Genomic DNA, 11,336 nt, shown 5'->3' with positions numbered 1-11,336 from the left:
TAATATCTCAAAGACTAGTTGATAAAATGTTCATAAGAAAGAAGTGAAATGCTAATGGAAATGTTTCACAATGATGTCATTAGGCAGAGCAGGCAACAGATGGCACACAGACAGCAGAGTTGGGGACAGATATGCAGGGACAGATTGGCAGAGACAGGGAGTCTCAGGTAAGTTTGTTGAGTCTTTGTTTGGCAACATTATGAAAGGTTCTCAATTTTTTTGATTTGTAAAATAGGGACATAATTGGAAAATGCCATGGATACCCCCACTCAACTTAAACTGGTGACTAAACTAAGATTTGTTTAAGGCAATGGTATTGCTGTTGTGATTAATTGTGTAGTTTTGGGTACCGGTAGTTAGGAGTACAGCAAACACCTTATTTCTTTTCTAGGAGACAGACTGTGAGTCAGTGAGGGTGGTGAAAGGGAAAGAGCCAAGGAGAGAGACTTCAGAGGACAGTGTCACAGCCACGGCAGGACCAGGTGTCACCCTTGTTGCCAGCAGCACCATTATAGGGGACAGTGGCACAGCATCGTCCAGTTACCTCAGTGATGGCACAAAACCATATCAGCCACACCCACAATTTATAGAACAGCAAACTCTTGCAAACAGAGTGTTGACGTTTCAAGAGAGATGGTTTCGCGATTTCCCCTGGCTACATTATAATCCATCAATAAAAGGAGTGTTGTGTTTTCACTGTAGCCAAGGGTTTTCAAGCCAGCCATCTTTTGGCCAAAGAGCAGATGTTGCCTTCATTAGTGCAGGATTTAGGAACTGGAGAAAAGCCATTGAAAAATTCACAGCACATCAAAACTGCCAAACCCACCGCCACTTTGTAACTGTAACAGCACACCAGCTAAATCCAATCAGTGTCCAGTTATCCAGCGCGTGGGGTAAACAGCAGGAGGACGCAAGGCATTGCTTGATGAAAATTGTTAGTTCGGTGCGGCATGTAGTAAGACAGGGACAAGCCTTTAGAGGCCACACGGATGACAGTGGGAATTTATACCAGCTTTTGAAACTCAGGGCAGAAGAAGATGATCCCATTTTACTGAAGTGGTTAACAGAGCGTACCACAATGTACACAGGCCCCAAAGCACAGAATGAAATTCTGAACATCATGGCCAATACAGTCATTCGAGGCATTGCAGCTGAGATTAGGTCTCTTCCGATTGTACAATTTTCATTAATTGTTGATGGTACTCAAGATGTCTCTGGTACTGAACAGGAGAGTGTCTGTCTGCGTTATGTTGACCATGACCTTGTCCCTCACGAGGAGTTTATTGGGCTATACAGGGTGTCGGAGACAACAGGCGAGGGCATTGCGAAAGTGGCAACTGATGTGTTGTTGAGGCTCAATTTGCCCATGTCTGGCTTACGTGGGCAGAGTTACGATGGTGCCTCAAACATGGCAGGAAAATACACAGGTGCACAGGCAATTGTGAGGAGGCAGCAGCCATTAGCCCTCTATGTCCATTGTGGAGCACACTATGTAAATCTGATTACACAGGCTGGCTGCTCAGCCTCCCCACTGATCCGGGATTCCCTTTCTTGGGTCCATCAGTTAGGTGTCCTCTATGGCCAGTCAGGAAAGTTTAAGAGCATGTTTGAATCAATTGCCACGTCCAAAGATACAAATCTGACCACCCTGAAACCCCTATGTCCAACAAGGTGGACTGTGCGGAATACTGCTATTAGAGCTGTGCTAGGGCAGTATGAGCGGGTACTCAGCAGCCTAGAGGAGATGGCAAAAACTGCATCCAAGACAGCTTCAACTGCCAGTGGCTTATTCGAGCACTTCAGGAAAGGCAAGACTGTGTTGGGCCTCACACTTGCCTCTGCTGTTCTTGGAGAGCTTGAATGTCTAAACATTTCACTGCAGAAGAAAACTCAGACTGTCTCTGGTATGCAGGCTGCAGTTGAGTGTGTGCGGTCATCTCTTAGGGGCAAGAGAAATGACGAAAGCTACCTTGCACTGTATGAGAAAGCAACAACTTTAATTGACTCTATTGAATCCATTGAATCCATTGAGACGCACTCAAGACGATTTGCTGGCAAAGCAGTGGATCACTATAGGGCAGAATTTTTTTAAGTGTTGGATGGTGTAGAGGTTCAGTTTGGCGACCGTTTTGACCAGGACAGTCTAAACGTCCTGCAAAAGTTGGAAAGAGCGCTTCTCACGGGGGAGTTGGATGAGTCTCTAGATCAATACCCAGAGGTGAACATAGATTCTCTTTCAGTGCAGATCCCTCTCTTTCACAACAAATACCCCTGTAGCAGCAGTGGAGAGGCAGCAGAGGTCCTCAGGAGGCTTCCAGTGGAGGTGCGGGGGTTGACCAAGTTGAGGTGCTGATCAGAATTTTGTTTGTGGTGCCAGTGTCTTTATGTGAGGCTGAGAGGAGTTTCAGTGCACTCCGCAGGTTAAAGACTTGGCTACGGGCTAGCATGGGCCAAGAGAGACTGAACGGCGTAGTTGTCTGTAATGTACATAAAGACAGGCTGGACAGTCTCAAGAGGGAAAATATCTGCCAGCAATTTGTTGGATCCATTGAAACCCGCAAACATATATTCGGTTCTTTTGTTCAGTAGTGTGTATAGCAGTGGTTCTCAACCTTTTTTAGGTACTGGAACCCCTGCATATTTTGAGGCAAGGCAGGCAAGGTTTTGAGTGGTCCTCAGGGACCTCCACTCTATATTATATGTAAACTTACTGGAAACCCAATTAGTCCATGGACCCCTGTTTGAGAACCCCTGGTGTAATTGATATTTGTTCTTTTGTTTAGTAGTTTTTAGTACATGACAGTACACTTACAAATTATTTATTTCCTGTTATTTTATTTAAAATTGCATACTTTGTGCGACATACTTGTCCATAGCTGCTGTTTGAAGAGTTGAGACACTGACTGAAGGATATTTTGTTTGATTATTTGGGTTTTTCATTGAAGTAGTTATTTCGCTTTTAGAACTGTACTTATTTTAAGCTTTTTGTTCTTGTAAAGCTATTGTAGTAGACTCAGGCCAGTGGCAGATATTTAATGACTATATAAATGTATCAGAAAAAGTCAAATTAAAAGGTCAATTCAATACGGAGACCAACTTTGTGATGGTTCTCAATGGAGATTCTTTTAGATGTGATCGCACCATGTTCATTGTATTTATGAAAACTGCACGCATACAGTGTACAGTACCATTGTCACCTACTGGCCTTTCTTGATATTGCTGTTTGTAAGTACGAATACCTGCATACATACTGGACTGGTAAGGAGCACTGCTATAACTATTATTAGTAGTAGTATTATAATGATTTAAACAGTTGAACAAGTTGGGAAAACCCTTCAGTTAACTACTGTACCTATCAATTATCCAGTTGTAGGAATTATGGTTCCTCAATATACATTTAACATATTACAACGTAGGCTATGTGTTACAGCACTACTTTTGGTGTCCCCCTCAGGAATTGCTCTTGAGAAAATGTAATGTAATTGTCCCCTCCAAGGTTGATATCAGATTTTCGCCCCTGGGTGTACCTGTGGATGTATTTCAAGGCCTACCTTCACACTCAGTGCCTCTTTGCTTGACGTCATGGGAAAATCAAAAGAAATCAGCCAAGACCTCAGCAAAAGAATTGTAGACATCCACAAGTCTGGTTCATCCTTGGGAGCAATTTCCAAATGCCTGAAGGTACCACGTTCATCTGTACAAACAATAGTACGCAAGTATAAACACCATGGGACCACGCAGCCGTCATACCGCTCAGGAACGAGACGCGTTCTGTCTCCTAGAGATGAACGTACTTTGGTGGGAAAAGTGAAAATCAATCCCAGAACAACAGCAAAGGACCATGTGAAGATGCTGGAGGAAACAGGTACAAAAGTATCTATATCCAAAGTAAAACGATTCCTATATCGACATAACCTGAAAGGCCGCTCAGCAAGGACGAAGCCACTGCTACAAAACCGCCATAGAAAAGACAGACTACGGTTTGCAACTGCACATGGGGACAAAGATCGTACCTTTTCGAGAAAAAAGGTCTGATGAAACAGTAATAGAACTGTTTGGCCATAAAGACCAACGTTACGTTTGGAGGAAAAGGGGGGAGGCTTGCAAGCCGAAGAACACCATCCCAACCAACAGGCACGGGGGTGGCAGCACCATGTTGTGGGGGTGCTTTGCTGCAGGAGGGACTGGTACACTTCACAAAATAGATGGCATCATGAGGTAGGAAAATGATGTGGATATATTGAACTATCATCTCAAGACATCAGTCAGGAAGTTAAAGCTTGGTCGCAAATGGGTCTTCCAAATGGACAATGACCCCAAGCATACTTCCAAAGTTGTGGCAAAATGGCTAAGGACAAAAAAGTCAAGGTATTGAAGTGGCCATCACAAAGCCCTGACCTCAATCCGATAGAACATTTGTGGGCAGAACTGAAAAAGCGTGTGCGAGCAAGGAGGCCTACAAACCTGACTCAGTTACACCAGCTCAGTCAGGAGGAATGGGCCAAAATTCACCCAACTTATTGTGGGAAGCTTGTGGAAGGCTACCCGAAACGTTTGACCCAAGTTAAACAATGTAAAGGCAATGCTACCAAATAATAATTGAGTGTATGTAAACTTCTGACCCACTAGGAATGTGATGAAAGAAATAAAAGCTGAAATAAATCATTGTCTCTACTATTAGTCTGACATTTCACATTCTTAAAATAAAGTGGTGATCCTAACTGACCTAAGACAGGGAATTTTTACTAGGATTACATGTCAAGAATTGTGAAAAACTGAGTTTAAATGTATTTGGCTAAGGTGTATGTAAACTTCTGACTTCAACTGTAACATTGGATTGGTTTCTTTTTAGAGTTAGGTTCACATTAACCACTTGATTTTACACACAGAGACTGATCGTGTAGATCATATTCTTTGTTGTTTATTTAGTTAAAACCTGCATTTCCCCCTGGTAGGGATTGTTTGCATGTTTGTGCAAAAAAAAAAAGTGTCACCTTTTTGGGCCCTCACCAGTTTGCATCCCTGTGCTCTCCTCTGGTGCCTATAAGATACTGTTTACTCAATTGGGAGTTGAGAATGTTGATAACTGGAGACAGATTATCGTATTTTCTTTGTCTTCTCTTTTCAGCAATAGCCATTTGCTTTCTAAACTATGTTTTTCCTATGATTGTATTTTGAAATATTGATATAGGTCTAGGCCTAGACCTATTAAACTTATTTTCACTGACTGCTGCAACTCAACAATCAGCTATTTGGTAGGCTATTTGCCGCCCCCTGGCCAAATTGCGTACTGCCAAAATTGCTCATTTAACCTTTTTATACATGAGTTCTGAATATCTCTAACCGTCGACCCAACATGAATTGTTTTATGCATGTGATGTCAGAATGCACTCACTGTTTCAAAATGTGACTGTTACGCAACAGGACAGTTAACACGCGCTGCCTGTTAATTATCTATAGGCTATGTTTCAACTTGTCAATTTCAAACTATTTTAGAACAATTGAGGTGTTCCGCCTCCTCATTAATTTGCATAGAAGTAGCTTTTTTCAGCGTTGCGGGCAATTTATGTTTGAGGCTTTACTTAGCCGGACATTTCGAGGATCCCACACACTGCACCAATGTTTCCGCAGATCAAGTATGCAGATGTGTGCAGTTTTACACGAATTGGCACATTTTCTGGCTGACACTCGCATGGCCTTCCTTGTTTGTTTTCCTTATAAATAATAACTTTGCACATGTGTACGTTCCTATCAAAGTAAGTGCCTTATTTTCTGTATATCGTGTTTTTTCGTTTCTACAGTATGTATGTATGGAGCATAATGTATTTACAGTTGTATTCATATGTTTTCAAGTTCTGCTGATAAATAATGCATTCCGATTATTGCATAGATTGTAATGGACACCTATGTGTGTAGAATTATTTTTAAGGTTGTACTGATTATAATGAGCTAATGCTAAGCTATTTGCCAGCTATGTGTGGCGCCATGCTTGTTGACATTATACAATGCATTTTGGTCTGACAGACCAAAGATGTTATAATGAGGTGAAGGAATGGTTCACTCATCTTTCGGGTAAACTTCTGGAAGCGAATGAAGGGATGTGAATGATCGTAGACGACACACCCCCTTCAACATGCGTACAGCAAACAGAACAATCATCTTGTTTCCTCTCATCTTTGGTTGATGCGAAAACAAATGTGGCGGTGCGCACAAACTACCCATCATCGGATTGCTTTCAATTTCTAGAAAGTGTTTTACTCAATTATTTCAATCAATGTTGAGCTTACCCGTGATGTGATGAATTATAAATAGTAATTGCTATTAGGTAATACATATTGTGGTTTTTGTCAGCCGAGAGTTATCTAAATATTGTTGCGTCAATATTTCCTCAGTTCCTCAGGATGACGCAAGCATTGCAAAATAAATGTATACATACACGTTATTCAATCATTGTGCCAACGAGCGTTTGCGTTGCCAGGCACTAAAATAGAAGTTGTTCCTATTTGTGCCGCAGAAAGCGCTGCAAGTCCTGCCTCTCCCATCTCCTCATTGGCATTTAGAAGCATATGCCACGTGCCATCTCCTCATTGGTTATACCCACGTGGGTGATTGAAAGATTAACGGAGGTCGGTTGTGGTAATACACCTTATGAAAGTTAGTTGCCAATCGCCATATTGAGTCCAAAAAAGAAAAAAGCCTGGAAAGAGGAGAGATGACTAGAAACAATTTGGTTGACCGTTTTGTGTGTGGATTAACTGTCGGAGTAGAGGACCTTGTGCATTTCAGGAAAAATAACAATGTGTATATCCCAGGACAAATTAGCTAGCAACAGCAAGCTAGCTATCTAAATAGCAACTGCAAGCTAGCCAAATTGCCATAAATGTTTAATGCTTTTGTTGATAAAACATTTACTGGAGACAGGAGATCAAGTTGAGACATAGGACGAGGTGGATAATTGTATAATAAGGCAGTTTATTCACAGGTAAAAATATCTTTGAAATCGTGCAGCACGGCTCCGTTCTGTCTGACTCGTATGGAATCGTCGGAAAAGAGACCTCTAAACATTTTGTGCTGATTATATATGCAACAAATAAAGTAGGTTGATCTTGTAGTCTGGCCTTCCGATTGGTCAATCTGGGTCGTGGGTAGTCCTGTCCGGGCCTGATGTCGACGTTCCATTGGCTCTTAACATAGTTCTTTGTCTTAGAGTCTCAACCTCGAGCAGAATGCATGTGCGTTTGTTTTAGCAGGGGCCTGTTCATGGGGGAGGGGAGTGTGTGTGGGTCTGTGGTTATTATAAGGGTAAGAAGTGTGGGGGTATAGAGGGGGATGGGTGCATGTTGTGTCAAGTATAGCTTGTGTTGAGAAGTTGTTAAAACAAGTTGCCAGTATCATTTACAATTTCTTACAAATCCCCCTCTTCACGTCTTATAGACGTGAATAAACTAGTTAAAATTTGTCAGAAGACACATTTTTGATTCCCCCTCTTCACGTCTCACAAGAGACGTGACATAAAAGTAAAAAAGACAAAGCTATGGGATAAAATTTGTCAGAAGACAAATTTTTAATTCCCCCTCTTCACGTCTCACAAGAGACGTGACATAAACGTTTCTTAGTCCTCAAATAGATAGACAGGTCCAGCTTCCCCATCATCAAGCAATGGGAACATTTGGGCCCTTTCCTGATTAGGGTCTATGGCGGCAGTGATAACACGGCTAGCAAGCGTGCGCGCACATGGAATGCAACAGCATCCACAAAGTACAAGAATGCCCGCAAAAACGGAAATAGATACTAGGATAGAGGAAACCAGCGTCTTATATTTACCAAAAGCATCCATCCATGAGTCCCACATAGAAGTGTCCACTCCAGAATGCTGTTTCATCTTACCATTAAGGGTACGAAGTCCCTCCAATGCTACAGTCAGACTCCCATCCGTAGCTGTGTTGTTGGGAATGAAAGTACAACACTGCTCACCAAACATGGCACAGACCCCCCCCCGTTCTGCCAATAACATATCAACCGCGATTCTATTTTGAAATGCCATCAGGGATGTAGCTGCCAATTGGCCATGGACCGCCTCGAAGCCTTGTTGAGTCCAAAATCACACATTATTAATCAGGTCCATCCCTCTATACAACCTGTACCAGGTGGGCTCGTCGCCACCCGGGAACTTCAAACCTTCACAACAGGGAGGACAAACATCACTTTTTATTCATTCGACAACCTCTACTACAGCAAACCAAGGGTCCTCCTCTGTCAGGCCCACTCTCCTGCGAAAGCTTGATTCCGTATCAGCCTCTCCAACTGGAGCATCAAGCAACGGCATCATACCAGAGGTCCTTGCCACATCTGTAACAGACTTCTTCAAACAAGGTATGATACAGGCAGCACAGCACACGAGCATAAGAAAAACAACAACAACTAGAGTCAGAAATCCAGTAACCATCATTGTAGTGTACCTACCAAACCAACCACCCAGCCAGGGGAACAGTCCACTCTCCTCCACACCTGCAAGACCCTTCATCTCCACTGATAACCTTGCCAACCCACTCAGAGCTTTTGAAATGCTCCCATCCGGACTAGTATTGTTTAGGGACAAACGTGCAACACTGTTCTTCAATCATTTTACATACACCTCCCTGGTTGGCCAGAATCATGTCCAGTTCTAGTCTATTTTGTCTACTGGTTTGAGAGGTAGCATCCAATCGTTCAGCCATCCCCGTAAGTACTGTGTGTGTGTATTTAACAAATCATTGTTGATTATAGTAGATATAATTGATCCAGGCATTCTGCTTAGCATCAACAATAGCTGTGCCAATAATGGGCAATAAATGCCACAGGCCATCATTCCTGTTTAATGTCTGGAATTCGTGGGGGACCCCTATTGGGACCCAATAGGTTGGTGTGAATGTTATCTGTACTCTCAGACCAAGGAGCGTCACGTTTCTGCCGTCTCCTGGGTTGGCCCCGAGCCTTTGTGTCATGTGCAGATCACAGGAGGTGGTTAGCTGCAACCTCAATAATAGTCAATGGTGTTATCAGACTGGCCAAAGCACATGTGCCCTGAGAATCTCCTTTCAAAATGTGGGGTCAACCGCCTGGCAGGTCCACACATCCACCATACATCAGCAACACCTCTAGTTAATAGTGACATTAGTGATGCAGGCAGTAGTAGGGAGCCTCCCATAGTCTATACCTCTACCTGTACCAGTGATACAGCTGTAATATCCCCCATATGCCTTAACCCCCCATGGTATCTTGTGGGAGGTACTTCTGGGAACACAAGACTCAGAGTTTTACACAGGGTTGAATTTGGCTTATTATAATAGAAACTTTCCAATATGCCCATCCAACCTTTCCCATTACTTAGGGCAAATGGGTGAGCAGCCAGAATAGGTCTGGCATGTCCACATACAACACAGTCCTTTCTATTAAGTGTTTTAGCTGTGTATCTCATATAGGCCAACCACATATTCTCCCTTTCCTCATGACCAGTTTCAGTCCCCAATTGTTCACTATCTGAGATGTCTTTTACATTTATTACCTGTACCAGATTGGAGAGCTTAGGTGGTGGTGTGGGACTTGGTCTTGAAGTGGTGGAGGAGGCCGGCTGAACCCTGGTCCGTTGGAACTGGCAGTACTGTGATGGTAACATCCCCATCGTATCCTAATCAGACAGCTCAGGACTACAAGCAGTCCTGTAAAAACCCCACCCTCTCCCAGAAAACACATCATCAGCCAGAGATCAAGCAACACTTTCACTTCTATGAACGTACACAGTGTTGAGAGGTCGGGGTCAGGGATTCTTCATTAAGGAGTTGATCCCCGAGCTCTATTAGCAACGGTTCTTCTCCTTAACCTGTCTAGGATGAGAGTGCCGCTAGCGGCACTCCCCCCCCACCCCCACTGAAAAACCAGTGCCGCGAAATTCAAAAAAAATATTTTTTTTAAATATTTAACTTTCACACATTAAAGTCCAATACAGCTAATGAAAGACACAGATCTTGTGAATCCAGTCAACATGTCCGATTTTTAAAATGTTTTACAGGGAAGACACAATATGTAAAGATGTACATCTATTACCTAAAAACACATTAGCATAATCCACCATCTTTTATTTGTCCACCAACACCAGTAGCTATCACCAATTCGGCTAAACTAAGATATTTATAGCCCCTAACCAAGAAAAAAACTAATCAGATGACAGTCTGATAACATATTTATGGTATGGGATAGGTTTTGTTAGAAAAAAGTGCATATTTCAGGTAGATGGCATAGGTTACAATTGCACCCACCGTCACAAATGGAATAGAAAAACTACTTAGAGCAACGTGTTTACCTACTTACTAATCATCAAACATTTCGTAAAAATACACAGCATACACGAATCGAAAGACACAGATCCTGTGAATACAGACAATATTTCAGATTTTCTAAGTGTCTTACAGCGAAAACACAATAAATCGTTATATTAGCATAGCACATAGCACATAGCAGCCCAGCATTGATTCTAGCCAAAGTGAGCGATAAAAGTAAACATCGCCAAAATATATTAATTTTTTCACTAACCTTCTCAGAATTCTTCAGATGACACTCCTGTAACATCATATTACACAATCCATATAGAGTTTGATCGAAAATGTTTATATTTAGCCACCAAAATCATGGTTAGACAATGTGAAATGTAGCTCAGCTGGTCAGAAAAAGTCTGTGCGCCACTTAGACAGTGATCTACTCTTATACATAAATACTCATAAACGTGACTAAAAAATATAGGGTGGACAGGGATTGATAGACAATTTAATTCTTAATACAATCGCGGAATTACATTTTTTAAATTATCCTTACTTTTCAATACAGCTTGCGCCAAGCGAAGCTACGTCAAAAAACATGGCGTCCTAAGCCACTAACATTTTTCGACAGAAACACGATTTATCATAATAAAAATGTCCTACTTTGAGCTGTTCTTCCATCAGTATCTTGGGCAAAGGATCCTTTCTTGGGTCCAATCGTCTTTTGGTGGAAAGCTGTCCTCTTGCCATGTGGAAATGCCAACTGCGTTCGGGATGAACTGGAAGCGTGCCCAGCAATTCACAGCGTTTCAGAAATAAATGTCCCAAAATCGCACTAAACGGATATAAATTGCTATAAAACGCTTTAAATTAACTACCTTATGATGTTTTTAACTCCCATAACGAGTAGAAACATGACCAGAGTAATATTACTCCCTCCACTAATGCTTGGAACAGGTGCGGGTCGGTGTCCTCTAGGCGCATGACGCAGCTCCAAAAGAGTGACTAGCCTCAGGGTTTTTTAATTTATAGTGCCTGTGAACG

The sequence above is a fragment of the Salvelinus alpinus genome, chromosome 36, assembly GCF_045679555.1.
Source record: "Salvelinus alpinus chromosome 36, SLU_Salpinus.1, whole genome shotgun sequence".
Lineage (NCBI taxonomy): Eukaryota > Metazoa > Chordata > Actinopteri > Salmoniformes > Salmonidae > Salvelinus > Salvelinus alpinus.
This window is presented reverse-complemented; position numbering follows the sequence as displayed.